Below are 14,201 nucleotides of genomic sequence, written 5' to 3' on the forward strand. Positions count from 1 at the left end.
CACACATTAAAATGCAACGGCTGCGTTGTCTTAGTCATGTTGTCAGAATGGATGAAGAAGCTCCAGCAAAGAAGTCTTTTGAAGGCAAACACGGTGGTACACGCAAACCGGGAAGACCAAAAGCCCGATGGAAAGATCAAGTGGTGGGAGACACCTCGAGACTTGGTGTCAGAGATTTTAGAATGAGCGCAGAAGATCGAGGCGCTTGGAACGCCATTCTTCGTTCGGCAAGTGGAACAAATATTCTGTCATAGCCAATTAAAGTAAAATTAAGCATGTTATATTGGACCGTTCTATCGATTTATGCGTTTTTTTTTGAAAAACTCTCCCATAACTCTTAAAAAATCGCCCCTTATAAAAGCGCTTCATTCTGTTAAGAACCGATTTACAACATATTTAGCACAGTTTGTGGAAGACGTAGCAAAAGGCTTCGGACAAAATTTCATTCATATAGGATAATAATTGCGCTCACTCGAGGCTCAAGAAGTCAAGACAAGCCAACATATATATACTTCATAACGTCTCGGACTGGAGGCCACCGTAGCGGAGAGGTTAGCATACCCGTCTATGACGCTGAACGCATAGGTTCGAATTCTAACGAGACCATCAGAAAAAAAATTTAATTGGTGGTTTTCCCCTCCTATTGTTGGCAACATTTGTGAGGTACTATGCCATGTAAAACTTGTCTCCAAAGGGGTGTCTCACTGCGGCACGCCGTTCGGACTCGGCTATAAAAAGGAGGCCCCTTATCATTGAGCTTAAAAACTTGAATCGGAGTGCACTCATTGATATGTGAGAAGTTTGCCTCTGTTCCTTAGTGGAATGTTCATGGGCAAAATTTGCAACTTCTCAGATTAATATTTGGAGGTGTTACCAACGGAATAAGGAAATTAGTACCCACCCATCCTTAAATTTAGGCTACTTTAAATTTCTTCTAAAATAATTATAATATAATTTTATTAAAGCTTTTTTCCAACATTTCCCTTTCAATTTTGTTACCTCTAATCAATCCCACTTCGAAGTATACCATCTAATCCATGGGCTCCTTAGATTTCCCCAACCTGGTTGTAAAAGTAAACAAACCATCAGAAGAATTCACTTAAAATGTGTTGAGTAAGTGTTTTTCTTTTGTGTGCTTCCTTTGCTTGATGTTGTTGTTGCTGCTTCTGTTGCCACTGTTGTTATTGTTGTTTTTTTCTATCTCTCCTTGATTTCCTTTACAGATTTCCAAGCATCCATCCATCCATCCATCCCTCCGCTTATTATTATTATTTTCATGTATTTTCACACATTTCGGGCGTGAGTGCCACACAATTTTCACAACGCACAAAAGATAGCCAGAGACGGAAGCGGGCGTTTGTACAAAAAAAAAAAACAGAGGGCGGGTAACCTACTGTTGATGGCAATGGGGCATTGGGATGCTACTACTCTCTACTGTTGTATCTATAGCTGCCAAGTACTTTATAAGGATTAAAGCACTCCGAAACAGAGATTAACACCGTACTATAGTCGATGATATCGACAAAACAGAAACACGGAAAAAAGAACCAAAACCAAACAAATCACCCCACACAAGCCGATATGTACGAACATAAAATATGACCATGTTTAGTTATTATAATAAATAATGTGATAAGTTAATACAACTTATGATTTTTATACAGCCCATATATAACCACCACACCCATATGCCTACTAGACACCATTCACATAGGCCAATGCAAAAGGGAGGCGGTATAACAAGCTTAGTGTTGGGTGTGGCAAATCTTAACATCATCTTTGCTTCATAGTTCTTAATTTCGTTATTGTGAAGGATATTTTGTTGCCAACTCTGCAGATATTTTATGTAAGCCAATTAAAGATAAGGCATGCATTTTCTTCTTGTTTTTTGTTATTATGAAATTTTGACTTATGGAGAAGACAAACTTGCTTTCGGTAAATGACAGTAAAAGTGTTAACATTATTGAAACAATATTGCAAAGTTTTAAACTAAGGAATTAGGTTATAGTTACTTTTATCCGCTACCCTCGTTTTTGATATCCCCTCTTTAGTGTAGGACTTCCAAAAACATAGATAGTCGCTCAGTTTATAAGATTAGGAAGTTTTGTTATAATTGCAAATTCAACACGGATATTGAGAGGTCTAATAAGTCATTGCTTAATTTTGAGGAACAAGATATTGGTCTTATTGGTAGCCATAACCAAATATAGACCGATCTGAATCATATACGACACGGATGTCGAAAAGCTTAACATAAGTCACTATGTCAAATTTCAGCGAAATCGGATTATAAATGTTCCTTTTATGGAAACAAGACTGTAAATGGAGAGATCTGTCTATATGGCAGCTATATCCAAGTCTGATCCCATCTGGACCAAATTAAAGAGGGGATGTCGAAGGGCCTAACACAACTCACTGTCATAAATTTAAGCGAAATCGGGCAATAAATGTGCCTTTTAAGGGTTCAAGACCCTAAATCGAGAGATCGGTCTATATGGCAGCTATATCCAAATCTGGACCGATCTAAGCCAAATTAAAGTAGGATGTCGAAGGGCCTAGCATAACTCACTGTCCTAAATTTTAGGGAAATCGGGCAATATATGTGCATTTTATGGGTTCAAGACCCTAAATCGAGAGATCGGTCTATATGGCAGCTATTTTCAAACCTGGACCGATCTGGGCCAAATTGAAGAAGAATGTCGAAGGGTCTAACACAAATCAATGCCCTAAATTTTAGCGAAATCGGGCAATAAATGTGCCTTTTATGGGTTCAAGACCCTAAATCGAGAGATCGGTCTATATGGCAGCTATATCCAAATCTGGACCGATCTAAGCCAAATTAAAGTAGGATGTCGAAGGGCCTAGCATAACTCACTGTCCTAAATTTTAGGGAAATCGGGCAATATATGTGCATTTTATGGGTTCAAGACCCTAAATCGAGAGATCGGTCTATATGGCAGCTATATCCAAATCTGGACCGAACTAAGCCAAATTGAAGAAGAATGTCGAAGGGCCTAACACAAATCAATGCCCTAAATTTTAGCGAAATCGGGCAATAAATGTGCCTTTTATGGGTTCAAGACCCTAAATCGAGAGATCGGTCTATATGGCAACTATATCCAAATCTGGACCGATCTGGGCCAAATTGAAGAAGAATGTCGAAGGGCCTAACACAAATCAATGCCCTAAATTTTAGCGAAATCGGGCAATAAATGTACCTTTTATGGGTTCAAGACCTTAAATCGAGAGATCGGTCTATATGGCAGCTATTTTCAAAACTGGAACGATCTGGGCCAAATTGATGAAGAATGTCGATGGGCCTAACACAACTCACTGTCCTAAATTTTGGCGAAATTGGACAATAAATGTGCCTTTTATGGGTTCAAGACCTTAAATCAGCGGATCGGTCTATATGGCAGCTATATCCAAATCTGAACCGATCTGGGCCAAGTTGATGAAGAATGTCGAAGGGCCTAACACAACTCATTGTCCTAAATTTTGGCGAAATTGGACAATAAATGCGCCTTTTATGGGTAAAAAACTTTAAATCAAGAGATCAGTCTGATGTTGTTCATGAGAAGAAGGAGAAACGTCGAGATCAGGGGACCGGTCTTTGATGGAGTGGAACTCCCGCTCTCTTGGGCGGCTAAATGCCGGCGTTATTTTTGACTCGATGGGCAGGAGTTAAGGGATGAATACGATACTTGATGTTAAACCTTTGCGCTTGTACGGGAAGTATTGTTGAGGTGCTGACATTGGGGCTAGGAGGAATGCTCAGAGAGCTGCACTGAATACGATACTTGATCTAAAATCTTTGCGATTGTACGTGGAGTGCGCGCCGTTGAAGACTGTCCTCAGATAGAGGAAACCAGGGACATGACGCTCATTGGATTTCGGGCAATGTCGACTACGAGATATTGGCGACGAGATGGACACATATCTTTCTTCTATGGTGACCTGGAGTTTGTCTTCCTAGCCATGGAGCTTTGGTCTGAGAGTGTCCCGCTGTTATTGGGTCCCTCTGTCCATACGAATGTGGGTCCAAGCTGAATGGGGGCACCGCGGATGGGATTTTTGCTAGGAATGAGGGAGTCACATAGACTTCTCCAGTGTCCTTCAGACAGAGGTTTTTGCGTATGTCAGTACCTTGGATGTAATTCAGAGTCGATAACGGACAGTCCACACAGTGTGTGGACAGTCAGACGGCGCTGGAGGCTCTGGCTGCGGGTCATATGAGGTCAAGGCTTGTCGGGAGATAAAACGATCGTTACGGACGTTTGGGGGCTGCTGTCAGATTGTGCTGGGTTTCAGCCCATCAAGGTTTGGCAAGGAACGAAGCGCCTGACGATCTGGCCAGATTTAGGTCGCGGATGAACTCGGGGAGAGCGACCACACACACTGTGTGGACAGTCAGACGGCGATGGAGGCTCTGGCTGCGGGTCACATGAGGTCAAGGCTTGTCGGGAGATAAAAGGATCGTTACGGACGTTTGGGGGCTGCTGTCAGATTGTGCTGGGTTTCAGCCCATCAAGGTTTGGCATGGAACGAAGCGCCTGACGATCTGGCCAGATTTAGGTCACGGATGAACTCGGGGAGAGCGACGCCGATGGTGAATTCCTCCCTTGTTTTGGGTGTTTCGGGATGGTAGATTCCTACTATGAAAAATGTGCTGACTCAGCGTGGGCTGGCGTTGTGTGCCACATGGTCACCCGGGCCCTGTGGACGAGGTTCTCCGAAACGAAGATTGAATCGTTCTCGAGCTGGGGAAGCGCGACCTTGGGTTATTGGTGGGAGTAATGATTGGCCTGCAATGTCGGGTCGCTGACATGGATAGGCTCGGCAAGATGAGGCTTTCTGCAGAGTCTGTGGGGATTAGAAGGAGTTGGAGACGGTTGATCACCTGCTGTGCCTATGCCCTGCCATGAAGGGAAGAAGGCGTAAGATTTTGGGCTTACAGCTCTTCACAGAGCGATCAAAAGTCTTTCGACCTCCGACTCATTCTAGACTACTGCAAGGGTCTTGGTTGGCTGACAGGACGGCCCTCCAGTCGTTAAAACTTCTTTCGGTCTCTATGCCGGTTTTTTAGTTTTTCCCATCTTTTTCTATTGTCTTTCGTCCTTCTTCTCGCCTATTTCTTTTCTTTCTAGGACGAAAACAATGGCCCAGGGGTCTCCAAGTGAAGCGATTGATTTTTTCTTAAGTAAATCCCCTGATTTTGTTTAGCTTCCTCTTCCCCTTAGACATTTCTGGTTTGAAATTCCTTTCGAAATGATATCATAAATTTTGTCCACAATTTCTTATCATGTTTGATAATAAAAGCCAAAAGTAAGAGAGAAGAAAGTTGAGAGAACACTGCAGACGTCAGCATAAGTTAAGTGAGTCCTTTTTGCATTTGTACTCGCCCTTTTACCTGTAAATGACATGACATTTTTGGAGTTTTTGGTCTAAGCCAAGAGATGATGATAATGATGAGGTGGTGGCGGTGTTGAAGTTCTTCTGAGACTTCTTACCAAACAAACTTGTGCATAATAGAGAAAGGCAAGGAAAAAACCAAAAAAAAAAAATCCAAGAAACAAAATTGAAAAAAATATATTTTTTTCTTGTACCAAAAAACAAAGCAAGGAAAAATAAAAGTGTCTCTGGACTTAAGCCAATAAACAAAACTTCAGTCTTTGTTTGTGCTCTCATTGTATCTGGAAAATCTTAGAACTAGGATATACTGCCACTACTACCAAGTGTCTGTTATCTGTCTAACTGTCCGTCCATCCGCCTGCTGTCGAGTGGATTTAACAGGTTGCACAACATTTTAGCTTCAATGTCTGCATTATGCATTGCCTTTGCTTGGCAAAGTGAGTTTGGCTGAAGTAAGTCCCTCTTTTTTTTTTTGAGAAATAAATGCCAAAAGACAAGCACTTGGAACCCGAGACTCCAGCAAGTTAAATAAAATTTCGTTGAGATATTTGGTTAGACAAGACAAATGTCATTGGTCTAGACCGAGTGTGCTAGCACTCTATTCTCATAGGACCAACTCCATGGCGAAATGTTGCAGACAAATGTTGTGTGGCTTAAATGCCATATTTAGTGATTGTAGCACATTCGAGACGGCAGCAGTGTAAAACAAACTATTTTGCTTCTATTTTTTGGGCTTGAAAAAAAGACTAGGAGTTGCTGTACAAGAAGTACATGAATATCCTGCAGGCTGCTGGCTTCTGACTGCCAAAAACGATTTATTCAACCTGTGTGGCAATCGTAAATAAAATATTAAAAGGAGATGTTTTTATTAAAATTTATATGGGTAGCATGTTTCTTGCATTCATTGCAAGGATAAATAGTTACAAATGTGGCATATTTAAATCAAATGTAATAAAATTCCTTAAATTTGTTAAACGAGTCACACATGTCACATTTTAACTAAACCAATTGTTAGAAAAATTGCCTTAAATACAGTAGTCTTGGAAAAATTCCAGCTCGACTTAATTCAAATTGTCTTCCCTAAATGTTGACGATACCCTTAACGAGTCAAAGAAAACGAATTGCGAATCTGCAGCTGGAATGTCCAATTAGCGGAAATATTAGAATAGAAAAACCCCAATTACCGCCTTACAGGAGTGTGATGGATTGGAAAAAGGCGTCAAAACAACACCGAGTGTGTCGCGTTAATGCGGACGCTGCAATGGTTTTAGCCATAATATTCGCTGTGTGTCTATGGTAAGTAGAAGTCTAAGACACTTTGTCACCAGATTTACTTCGTTGAATTAGGGGCTAGCAACAGTCGCACAGCGGTCCAAACGACGAAAAAATGGAAATAAATCCACAACTTTTATCCGTTGACCTAAGCTGTCAAAAATGTTCCAAAAATTTCTAGAGAAGGACATAGGCTTTCAGGAAAAGTATTAAGTTGACCACTTTCGACTCCTGAAACGCTGTAGGGGCTATAACTTTTCATCTACTGAACCGATTTTCGTGACTTAGGATTTTGGATTAAGATTGTCCAAGTATAGCAATGCCTTCTATGACAACAGGATTACGACTGCATAGATGGGGTCCTTCGAAGATAGCTGGAAAGGAAATCAGCCCAAGAAAAACCATGTATGACCGGGGAGATTCGAAAAATTGGGAAAGAGGTCTGCAGGCTTTTTAATAGAGTACGTCTTAAACAAGCGAAAGTTTCTTGGGATGTGTATTACACACAGCTCAAGGAATACAGTAAAATAACCAGAGCGGCAAAAGGTGCCTCCTGGAAGCTTTTCTGCAAACAGGTCGATAGCGTTAATGACGCCGACAAGTTAAACAAGTAAAAAGGCATTAAGTTCGACCGGGACGAACTTTGGATACCCACCACCTCGGGTATGTATGTAAACCACCCTTCAACAAAATCCGGTGAAAAATGCATGCCTTATGCCCATAACAGCTAAATTAAAATATGTTCCGATTTGGACCAAATACTTTTAAGTACAAGTCATTGTTCAATCCAAATCAGGTATATCCAAAAATACACCGATCTGAACCATATACGACACGGATGTCGAAAAGCCTAGCATATTTCAGTGAAATCGCTGTGTCATATTTCAGTGAAATCGGACTATAAATGCGCCTTTTATGGGGCCAAGACTTTAAATCGAGATATTTGTCTATACGGCAGCTATATCCAAATCTGGACCGATTTGGGCCAAATTGAAGAAGAATGTCGAAGGGCCTAACACAATCACTGTCCCAAATTTTGGCGAAATTGGATAATAAATGCGCCTTTTATGGGCCCAAAACCTTAAATCCAGAGATCGTTCTATATGACAGCTATAGCCAAATCTGAACCGATTTGTGCCATAATGCAGGAGTATGTCGAGGGGCTTAATTTGACTCACTGTCCTAAATTTCGTCGACATCGGGCAATAAATGCGCCTTTTATGGGCCCAAAACCTTAAATTGAGAGATCGGTCTATATGGCAGCTATACCCAAACCTGGTCCGATTTGGGCCAAAGTGAAGAAGAATGTCGGGGAGCATAACCCAACTCACTGTCCCAAATTTTAGCAAAATCGGATAATAAATGTGTCTTTTATGGACCTAAGACCCTAAATCGGCGGATCGGTCTATATGGGGGCTATATCAAGATATAGTCCGATATACGCCATCTTCGAGCTTAACCTGCTTATAGACAAAAAAGAATATGTGCAACGTTTCAGCTCAATATCTCTACTTTTAAAGACTGTAGCGTGATTTCAACAGCCAGACGGACGGACATGGCTAAAACGTCTTAGATTTTTATACTGATTAAGAATATACGTATTTATAGGGTCGGAAATGGATATATGGATGTGTTGCAAACGGAATGGCAACATGAATACACCACCATCATTCGGTGGTGGGTATAAAAAGTTTCTCTCAAAAACCCATGACCAAACTGAAACTTTAGTAGACGACATGGGAGTGAGAGCAGAGATAACGGAGGACATGTTGAGGCTTTTGATGAAAACCCATTTTCCACAGTATACGACGAGACTCACGGAGACACCAGAATAATGACGTTGATCGAAAGTTTATAGTTACGAAATTTAAGTTGAAGGAATCCTTGAGGAGCTTCAAACCACTTAAGTCAGTCCGACCTGAAGGAATATTTCCGGCGTTACTTCAGAAAGAGGCGTCTGCCCAATATTTTCAAAGCGTGCATTGGACTTGCATATACTCCGAAAGCCTGCCAGGAGGCAAGGATGGTGTTTATACCCAAGTCCAGCAAGGCAAGTTATGCGACACCAAAGGCCTACAGACCGAAAATCCTTACGTCTTTTCTACTCAAACCATGCAACATATTGTGGACACCATGATAAAGAATGGGACATTCAGCGAACTGCTCAAATACAAACAGCATGCCAATGTCAAGGGAAGGTAGGTGGAGTCTGCCCTGCACGAGGTTGTGTATAAAATAGAAGAATCCTTCGATCACAAAACGTACACACTGACGGTATGCATTTACATCGAGGAAGCTTTTAAAAATGTGCGCACCAACACACTGATAGAATCCTTCGACCAGTACCGGGTGGACCTGGTCCTCAGAGACTGGATAAACCATATGCTAAGGACCGGTGAATAAGTTGCGTGTCCTATGGCATAAATATAAGGGAGAAAGTGGCACAAGGCACGCCACAGGGGGCATTTTATCGCCACTCCTATGGTTGACCACCATAAATGACCTATTACGGATGCTGACTAAAGAGGGATTTGCACCTCTTTCATTCCTGTTCGGTTTCCCATCGTCGCCTCGATTATACCGCGATGGTATGAGCTGCTCCCATCCTCAATCCACTCTTCCATCGCCTTAAATCTCATAGCCGCAGTGGCTGCCTCACACTTAATCTGTATGTCAGTGGGTCGGATATCTAAAATAGTCTCCAGTGCCCTAGTGGACGTGGTTACGGCCCATCTACATAGTGCCCAACATCCGTGAGCCTTCTCAGTATGCTCCTGAATGTGGCATTTCCAATTCAGTTTCCTGTCCAAGATCACACCTAAGCATTTGACCTTGTCAGATATCGAAATCGTCTTATTGAGGAAACTTGGTGAGTTAAATTGGCCCAACTTCGTCTTCCTCGTAAACATGCATATTTCAGTCTTGTTACCCCTTAAAAGTATATAGCCCCCATAAAGACCGATCCGCCGATTTAAGGTCTTAGGCCCATGAAAGCCAGATTTATTATTTCGCTGAAATTTGGAACCAACATCCTTCTTCAATTTAAGGCCTCTCAATTTAAGGCCTTGGGCCCATAAAAGGCGCCTTATTGTCCGATTTTGCTAAAATTAGGGCCAGTGAGTTGTGTTAGGCCCTTAGACATCCTTCTTGAATTTGGCCCAGATCGGTCCAGATTTGGATATAGGTGCCATATAGACCGATCGCCCGATTTGGGGTCTTAAGCCCATAAAAGCCACAGTTATTATTCAATTTTGCTGAAATTTGAGACAGTGAGTTGTGTTAGGCCCTTCGAGATCGTTCTTCAATTTGGCACAGATCGGTCTAGATTTGGATATAGCTACCATGTAGACCGATCCGCTGATTTAGGGTTTTAGGCTCATAAAAGCCACATTCAATATCCGATTTTGCTGAAATTTGGGACAGTGAGTTGTGTTAGGCCCTTCGACATCCTTCTTCAATTTGGCCCAGATCGGTCCAGATTTGGATATAGCTCCCATATAGACCGATCTGCCGAGTCGGGTAAAAGTCGCAATTATTCAACGATATAGATGAAATTTGAAGTGAGTTGATTAAAGCCTCCCGATATCCGACTTAAATATGGTCCATGCCGACGGGCTAAGGTCCAGATCAGACTATATTTAGATATAGCTGCAATTCAGACCGATCTTTTAATTTAGGGTCTTAATCCCATAAAAAGGGGATTTGTTGCAAAAACACTCGAGCTCAAAATTTCCAAAGCTTAGTTCCCCAATTGGACACATGTTTTTTTTTAACCATATGTCAAAACTTTTTTGCACCTTTAGTCTCCATAGCATATTTACTAAAACATTCCGATTTTGAAACCATGTTTGCCCGAAAGATATAGCGTGAGATATATTATAATCTAAAGTCCAAGAAATTGCCAAGAAAGACAGATCGAAACTTTCCTTATTTTCGATCGAGATCTCTTCAATATCCTGTTGTAAAGTATTATACGAGTTATACTTGTTGTTGTTTCAGCAGTATGTTGTACACTGAGGCGGCAGCCTTTGCCGATGAACGGCTTCGTTGGGTAAATCCGATACGTACAATCGGCTGCCATGGGATTGAGCTGTAATTGTGATTAGGCATGGCGCGCTCTTCATTGAGGAACATATGCTGCTCGCCCATGCTGACGACCTCGATATTGTGGGTCTGTTTTGCAAAATGTGTACTGATACTACTCTTGTGGCCGAGCCAGTACTTAAAGTGTTTGAAAGAAAGATACTTTGCAATATTTATAGAGCAATCTGCATACATAAAGTTTATTGGCATTGTATAAATAACGAGATATGTGAGCTGCATGGGGACGTTGGAAAGCAAATTTGCCCATGAACATTCTATTAAGGAACTGGGGCGTTGTAATAGTTACAAGAATAACGTTAGACAATGAGTAAAGAAGGCTAAGAGGTAGAAAGTCATTTGAAAATGGAGTTTATTGTAAAGGGAAGTAATAGGGAAGACTAAAACACTGATGGAAAAACCCAGTAGAAAAACACATTTCGAAACTAGGTCTCAGAAATTGCAGAAGGAGTCCAAAACATGGAAATACTTTCAAATCTGTTTTGAATTCGTCCAATGGATCAAACGGTCTGTGACATTCAACAAGTGAAAAATCACAACCTTAAAGTTTAACAAAACCTTTCGTTATAAAATCTTGACTTCTTTATTGCAACATTAACAGCAATCCCTTCTGCATACTATTTTCGAGCTTTCGGAACACATGTTGTAACTAGGGAAATCATTAAGAACTACTAAAGAGGACACACCTTAAGTAACAAGGTAAACAAAACCATTACGAGTTTGTCTCAATGTAAGTCATCACATGTCAAACACTCAAATCGTTTTGTACTACATGAAAAATAGAAGAAAGAAACCAAAATCAAGCTTCACTTAAGAGGACTTCAAGTGATGACCTAAGGTATGTTGAAAATAAACGATGAAGAACAGTCAACCGACTTCCATGTTCAACTAGTTCCGTAATTTGGCAGAAACAAGACAAAAACTAGTTACTCTTGAAAAATATCTTATTGAAGTTTATGTACAAAAGAGAAGTAACAAACCCAAAATTTGGCAAGTGAAGAAAAAATGGTATGTTCATGTCGTTGCAATGAGAAGCATGCAATACTTACAAATGTTGACTTTCTTGGGATTTTTTTTTATCAAGCTTAAGCAGAAGTATTGTTTCAATTACATATTCTTACAGTGAAAACATTTTTGAAAAAAAGATGACAATTTAATAATTCAGATGTACAATTTTACGAGTATTTAAGGAAACAACATCTTTAGTTGAAAAATGTTTACTAGATTTTAGCTTAAATGGAGGTTAAAATATCCTTAAGCTTCCATGTTATTGGTAAAGACAAACATTTTCAGATAAATTTGAAGGTTAGGAAATTGACATTTGGGCAAGGACAACGTTGTACCTTAGTTGAAGACATTGAAATGTATTCAAAGTAGTAATGTCTTTAAATGTGTAAAATTTCCAAATTTATCAAATAAAAACATGGTAGGTGTACATTTTGCTTTACACTTTACTCAAAACGAGCTTAACAAATTTCCGTCAATCGAGGCAAAAATCAAGCTTCTAGGGGTCGCATAAGTCCAATCGGTAGATCGCTTTCTATGAAATTTGTTTGGAAGCCATAACAAAAGACTACGGACAACAACTTCGAGGGGCCCAAGATGTCAAATTGGGAAAAAGGTTTATATGAGCGCTATATGCGGATTTAGGGGGCCAACTGCTATAAAGCTGAACGCCTGGGATCAAATCCTGGAGAGAACATCAGAAAAAATTTTTAGTGATGGTTATCCTACTCCTACTGCTGGCGATATTTGTGTGATACTATGCCATACGAAACCAATAAGTAAAGGCTAAAATTGGGCGCATCTAACTATATAATACCCTACACCACCGAGTCTACCTACCAGTTAAATAAATAGACTATGTCTAAATCTTGTCAGACTTAATTTTGTAAACTTACTGAAATATCGAATAGAACAAAAATATGTTTTCCAATGGAAACCAAATTTCACTGTGTCAAAGACAATCGAGAAGTTTTCTCACCGCGACTTCAAAAATGTTGACTATTCTGCCTTAGATGAAAGGATTGGGGAAGTCTATTGGAATGGGATATATGATATTATATCTATCGATGAGAAATGTAGCTTTCTTCAAGATAACATTGAAGGTATCTATAACGCAACAGTCCCAATTCGGAGTAAGTTGAAGAAATCGGACACTAAGCCTTGGTTTAATTTCACTATTAGGAATTTTATTCGTAACAGGGACCTATAGCCTACTCCAGGTGGAAATGTTTTAAAACGCCAGAACTTCATGAGGAATTCCACGCGGCAAGAAATAAAGTTGATGATTAGTGAAGCAAAATTACGATATTATTCATCCAAATATTATTCGGCGTTCAACACGAAAGGCAAGTGGAGGGTTATAAAAGATATCGAGATTGGAAAATCCAAGGCAATTTCTAAATACCATGGGGATATAAATGAAACTTTTGTTAATATTCCGACTTTAGGTATGGACTTGACTTTTTACCAAGACACTAATCGGCTTTCGGAAAGCAAAAATGTTGATTGCAGTTTTGAGTTTAGATGTGTATCGCACAACGAGTTTTACTTTGTTTTAGATCAGTCAAGTGAAATGCTTTTGGTCTTGATAACGTATCTGCCAGAGCGTTTGCTTGGGACCGCTCTGAGGTCAGCCGTTCTCCAGTCGATCCCACCAGATTTCCAATCTTCTTCTGGATGCGCAAAGTCCCTTCAACTCCCAGCTCTAATCACTCCTAATATCTCCACTTTGGCTTCTTCTTCAAAAATGTCAATTCTCTGTGCAATTATATTACCCAGGTTCGGATAACCTCAGCGCTACGGTGGCCTCCTCATTAATTCTTAGTTAATATTATTTTGCCTCGTAAGATAAACTTCAATTGCACGCTAATATCCATTTACTTGGTATCACATTACATGTGACTTTAACAAATTATTCACTGTTACTGAAACTTCAACCAAAAAAAAAAGAAAAATGTTTGAAACATTTTAATGGACTCCACATATTCATGCACACCCAAATATTCAGTCCGTCATTCATTACCTTGTCTTGATTTACACACACCAAAAGCCAACTAAAAGAGTTTTCCCAACCAAGAATATCGACCACAACTATCCCAACGACCAACTATCCTTCCTTATATACGACGAGTATTATGCGGAAATGGCTTCACGCCAAACACGCAAAGTATGTTTGACACTCATACACATATTCCATTTGCTTTTCAACAAAGTAGAATACAAAAAAAGGAAACACTGGGAACTCTTTCAAAAAAAAAGAGAAGTTCATTCATATTTCAGATTTTGTACTGTACGTGGGATGTTTGGAAAAGTTTTGGGTTTGAAAGCGGTGATAAAAATTATCCTTTAATTTATAGGTTTAAACGAGAAAGGAAAGTAGGATATAAGTATGTGAAATAAACGCTTGTCTA

This window comes from Stomoxys calcitrans, chromosome 4, assembly GCF_963082655.1.
Source record: "Stomoxys calcitrans chromosome 4, idStoCalc2.1, whole genome shotgun sequence".
Lineage (NCBI taxonomy): Eukaryota > Metazoa > Arthropoda > Insecta > Diptera > Muscidae > Stomoxys > Stomoxys calcitrans.